This window comes from Pseudophryne corroboree, chromosome 2 (assembly GCF_028390025.1).
Source record: "Pseudophryne corroboree isolate aPseCor3 chromosome 2, aPseCor3.hap2, whole genome shotgun sequence".
NCBI classification, from domain to species: domain Eukaryota; kingdom Metazoa; phylum Chordata; class Amphibia; order Anura; family Myobatrachidae; genus Pseudophryne; species Pseudophryne corroboree.
This window is the reverse complement of record NC_086445.1, coordinates 500,062,591-500,068,590: the sequence shown is the minus strand read 5'-3', so window position 1 is coordinate 500,068,590 and position 6,000 is coordinate 500,062,591.

The following is a 6,000-nucleotide window of genomic DNA, read 5'->3' as shown; positions in this document are numbered from 1 at the left end:
AAGGGGAGAGATAAAGATGAAGGAAAGTCTCTAGATCTTGATTGACTCGTTCCGTTTGTCCATTCGTTTGGGGATGATAAGCGGAGGAAAACTTAAATTTAATCTGTAAAGTTGAGCAGAGGGCTTTCCAAAACCTTGCAGTGAACTGTACCCCACGATCAGAGACTATTTCCTGTGGCAACCCATGCAACCGAAAATGTTCTTGGATGAATAGTAGAGCTAGTTTCGTAGCTGTCGGTAGACCAGTCAATGGAACGAAGTGTGCCATCTTCGAAAAACGGTCGACGATCACCCAGACGGTGTTGCAACCCTTGGAACAGGGCAAGTCAGTGATGAAGTCCATGGAAATGTGAGTCCAGGGTCTCACAGGAATAGGCAAAGGACCAAGCAACCCAGCAGGAGGCAGGCGAGGAGATTTATGTTGTGTACACTGTGGACAAGAATTAACGTAATCCTGTACATCCTTCCTCATGGTGTTCCACCAGTAAGACCTTTGCAGAAACTTGTACATCTTCTGGGCACCGGGATGACCTGAAAACTTGGAGTTATGGGCCCACTGTAATATTCTTGGCCGGAATCTATCAGGTACGGACATTCTTCCAGGAGGAGGAGCTGGAGTAGTTAAAGCAGCGGAGACAGAAACTGGATTTAGAATTAAACTCCGCTCAAAAGATTCATCCTCGTCTGTGGAAACTTGTGAACGGGACAGCGCATCCGCTTTAATATTGAGAGTCCCGGCCCGGTACTTGATAACAAAAGAAAATCGAGTAAAGAAAAGTGCCCATCTCGCTTGGCGAGGATTCAAGCATTGTGCGGATTTGATGTACAACAAATTTTTGTGATCCGTGTAAATGGTAAACACATGTTTAGCCCCTTCTAAGAGGTATCTCCACTCTTCCAAGGCGGATTTAATTGCCAAAAGTTCCTGGTCTCCAATAGTGTAATTTCGTTCGGCCGGAGAGAATTTACGAGAGTGGAAGCCACACGGATGTAATTTCTTATCAGAGGAGTACTGAGAGAGAACGGCCCTAACCCCGACTGAAGATGCGTCAACCTCTAGGAAGAAATTTGGTTGTTGGAGAACAGGAGCAGACACGAAAGCTAACTTCAAGTGGGAAAAGGCCTCAATGGCTTCAGGAGGCCACAAACTCGGATTAGAGCCCTTTCTCGTCAAGGCAGTAATGGGCGCAACAATGGTGGAGAAACCTCTAATGAATTTCCTGTAGTAATTCGCAAAGCCCAGGAATCTTTGTATTGCTTTTAAAGAGAGAGGCTGAGTCCAGTCACGAATGGCAGAGAGCTTTTCCGGATCCATGCGAAGCTCCGTCCCCGAGATGATATAACCGAGGAACGGAATTGATGTTACTTCAAAGGTACATTTGGAAAGCTTAGCATAGAGATGATTCTCTCGTAAACGGTGGAGCACTTCTTTGACTTGAGTCCTGTGTTCAACAAGATTTTTGGAAAAAATCAGTATGTCGTCCAAATATACCACAACACTCTGATATAACATGTCTCGGAAGATTTCGTTGACGAATCCCTGGAAAACAGCAGGAGCATTACTAAGACCGAACGGCATCACCAGGTATTCGTAATGCCCATCCCGGGTATTGAAGGCAGTCTTCCATTCATCCCCTTCTCGGATGCGTATAAGATTATAAGCACCCCTCAAGTCGAGTTTGGAGAAAACGCGGGCGCCACGAACCCTATCAAATAACTCTGTGATTAGTGGCAAGGGGTATTTATTCTTGATAGTGATATTGTTTAAACCGCGGTAGTCGATACATGGTCTCAACCCCCCGTCCTTCTTCTTCGCGAAAAAGAAGCCCGCTCCAGCAGGGGAGGAAGAGGGGCGAATAAATCCCTTGAGCAGATTGGACTTAATATATTCCGACATAGCTTGAGTCTCGGGAAGAGACAGGGGATATGTGCGACCACGAGGTGGCATCTTCCCTGGGACAAGGTCAATAGGGCAGTCCCAAGGCCTATGAGGTGGTAACAGATCAGCAGCTTGTTCCGAAAACACATCCTTGTACCCTTGATACGCCTCCGGAATATGCTCTTCATCCGTCTTAGAAGAGACACGGAGCGGACAAACGGGAGTGAGACAGTTAGCATGACAAAATGAACTCCAAGACAGAATTTGAGAAGACTTCCAGTCAATGTGGGGATTATGAATTTTCAGCCAAGGCATTCCAAGGACCAGATCGTGATGCATTTCTGGAATCACCAAGATTTCCAGACTTTCTTGATGTAGAGCCCCGACCTGCAGCTTAACTGGCTCTGTGCGCCACATTATGAGACCCTTGGAAATTCTAGTACCGTTGATAGCCGTCAACGAAATAGGCCGCTCGATAGGCCGTAACTTTAAATCCATGCTTTGGACACAGAAGGAAGAAACGAAGTTCCCCGCAGCTCCGGAATCCAACAGGGCTTCACAAGACTTGGAAGCTGAATCGGTGACTAAAGTTACAGGAAGCAAACAGTCCAAAATTGGAGAAGATTTTGTCGTAACCCCCAGCTTGACTCCTCCGGAACAAGCTAGGCCTGCCCGTTTCCCGGACGGGAATTACAAAACTTGAGGAAATGATCTGCGGCTCCACAGTAAAGGCAAAGTTTACCCTCACGACGACGCTGTCGTTCTTCCGGAGACAGTTGGGATCGGTTAATTTGCATGGGCTCGTCCGAGCTAGGCATAGCCACCGGTCTAGGAGTAGGATTCCGGAACCTGGAACGATCTGAACGGCTACGTTCTCTTCCACGCTCCTGCATCCGAAGATCCACCTTGACGCAAAGGGAAATCAACTCTTCTAATGGATCCGGCAGATCCCTTGTGATCAACTCATCTTTCAGCCGGTCGGAGAGACCGTTCCAGAAGGCAGCTCTCAGAGCGTCATTATTCCAGCGCAATTCAGAGGCAATGGTCTGGAAATGAACCATGTACTGACCCACGGAACGGGAGCCCTGACGAACACGGAGCAAGTCGGAAGAAGCAGTGGTCATCCTGCCGGGCTCGTCGAAGATTCTTCGAAAGGACGTGATGAAGTTGGTGTAGTTGGAAACCACGGGATCAGATCGTTCCCACAACGGAGACACCCAATCCAACGCTGACCCTTCAAGCAGGGAAATGATATACGCTACCTTAGAGCGATCCGTAGGGAAGTTATGAGAGAGCAACTCGAAGTGCACCTCGCACTGATTTAAAAAACCACGGCAATTCTTTGGGTTCCCATTATAGCGGGAAGGAGTAGGAAGCTGAAGACGTGACCAGGTACCGGCCGGAGGTTGGACATTACTGGAAACAGCAACTGGAGCAGTTACGGGAGCTGGAGCCGGAATTGCGGAGGCTAAGGATGCTTGGATTTGATCCAATCGGCCGGACAATTCCTGGAGATATTGCATCACCTGACCCTGTGTCGACTCTTGAGACTGAACTCGGGAAGCCAAACTTTGGATGGCGCTTGACTCTGTGTTCCGATTCCCAAGGTCCATGTGGCCTGAGTATACTATCACTGACCTGGTTTGGAAGTGTTGTGAACTCGGGGTTTCTTCCGGTGACCGGGAAGAGGAACCGCTACTGGGTCGCAGTAGAGATGGCCGGATGTAGGTCTTCCTCATACAGGATTAGGACGGTAGGCAGGAGGCACGGGTGAATGCTTGAAGGTCTCCTGAAAGACAAGACTGGTAAAGGTGCTGATGAATTGGTGGAGAGTACCAAAAGCTTACTGTGAGCGATGTTGGGGTGCTGGAGGCACTGAGGTGCTGGAGGCACCGAAATGCTGGAGTTACTGAAGTGTTTGAAGGCGCTGAGGCGCTTAGAGACGTTGAGATGCTTGGAGGCACAGTGGTGCTGGAGGCACGAAGGTGCTGGAGGCACAGAGGTGCTGGAGGCACAGAGGTGCCGAGTGCTGAGGCACGGAGGTGCTGAGGCACGGAGGTACTGAGTGCTGAGGCACGGAGGTGCTGAGGCATGGAGATGCTGAAGCACGGAGATGCTGAGGCATGGAGGTGCTTAGTGCTGAGGCACGGAGGTGCTGAGTGCTGAGGCACGGAGGTGCTGAAGCACGGAGGCACGGAGGTGCTGAGGTACGGAGACATTGGAGGCACGGAGATGCTGAGGCACGGAGGTGCTGGGAAGCACGGAGATGCTGAGGCACGGAGGTGCTGGGAAGCATGGAGATGCTGAGGCACGGAGGTGCTGGAAAGCACGGAGATGCCGAGGCACGGAGGTGCTGGGAAGCACGGAGATGCTGAAGCACGGAGAAACGGGAGCTCTGGAGATCACCACCACAGTCGCAGCAACGATGATACTCAGGCGCCGGAGCATTGCCCGGCGTCTTAATTTGAACTTCCCGCCAGGGCCTGATTGGTGGAGGTACCGATGACGTCACCCGCACCTCTCGTGGACGTCGAGCGCACACGCTGGCCGGACGGAGCGCTGGACGCCGGGAACCGCCAGCGAGGACGGCCGCACGGAGACCCAGCGCGCCCGGAGGGGTAAGTATGGAGACCGCGGCGGCGCTGTGACAGTGTTCCTCTCTAATTTTTAATCACCTTCTTTACACTGTCCTCTTCTTCTTGCCTCTTCTCATAATGTGAAAAGTCATCAAAGAAGGAGGTGGTATGTTTGTAGCTAGTTATGATTCGGAGAACTTGGCGAGCTTTTTCCAGGGGGGACCACCTGTCACTGAAATTATGGGTTTATTAAAGTGTGCATGTCCAGTTTATACAACATAAGGGTGGGTGGGACAATTCCATCTTGCACCTCTATTTTTGTCTTTGTATTATGTGCTCCTTGGGGCCTAGTTTTTAAAACTGCCATGCTGTCTGCCACTGCAGTGCCACTCCTAGATGGGCCAGGTGTTTGTGCCGCACACTTGTGTCGTTTAGCTTAGTCATCCAGCTACCGCAGTGCAACCTTTTGGCCTAAAAACAAGGGTGATCATTCCCAGTTTATCGCTCCCTAGCAGTTTTTAGCAGCCGTGCAAAACGCTATGCCGCCTCCCACTGGGAGTGTATTTTAGCTTAGCAGAAGTGTGAACGAAAGGATCGCAGAGCGACTACAAAGTTTTTTTGTGCAGTTTTAGAATAGCTCAAAACCTACTCAGCGCTTGCGATCACTTCAGACTGTTCAGTTCCTGTTTTGACATCACAAACACACCTTGCATTCGCCCAGCCATGCCTGCGTTTTCCCTGGCACGCCTGCGTTTTTTCGAACACTCCTTGAAAACGGTCAGTTGACACCCAGAAACGCCCACTTCATGTCAATCACTCTGCGGCAACCAGTGCGACTGAAATGCATCGCTAGACCCTGTGTGAAACGACATCGTTTGTTGTAATAGTACGTTGCGCGTGCTCATTGCGCCGCATACGCATGTGCAGAAGTGCCTTTTTTTGCCGTATCGCTGCACAGCGAATGAATGCAGCTAGCGAACAACTCGGAATGACCCCCAATATTGTGAGGTGTGAGGTGTTCAGAACAGACTGGAAATGAATGTTATTGAGGGTAATAATACAATAGGATCAAAATTACCCCCACATTCTGTGATTTTAGCTGTTTTTATGGTTTTTTTCCAAAAACATCCAGATCCAAAACCAAAACACAAAACCCGAAAAGTGTACACCACACATCTTTAATTAAAAACCATGAGATAAGTCAACATAAGCAACATTATTTAACCTGCAAAACTGTTTACAAAAGATGCAAGTTCAACAACAACTAGGTGCACTCAGGGTACAGACATCAAATAACATAGAACAACAAGAGCACAGTCACATTTTTTAAAAACTTTTTTACAACACGAGAACACTAGAAGAATCCCGCACTAAGAAATAATTTGAACCTTATGTATTTGGGGATCAGGCATATTCTGTTAATATATCCTAGTTAAGTACATTTAGGGCCTAATTCAGATCTGATCGCCACAGCAAACTTGTTAGCTAATTGGCAAATTCATGTGCACTGCAGGTGGGGGCAGATATAACATGTGCAGAGAGAGT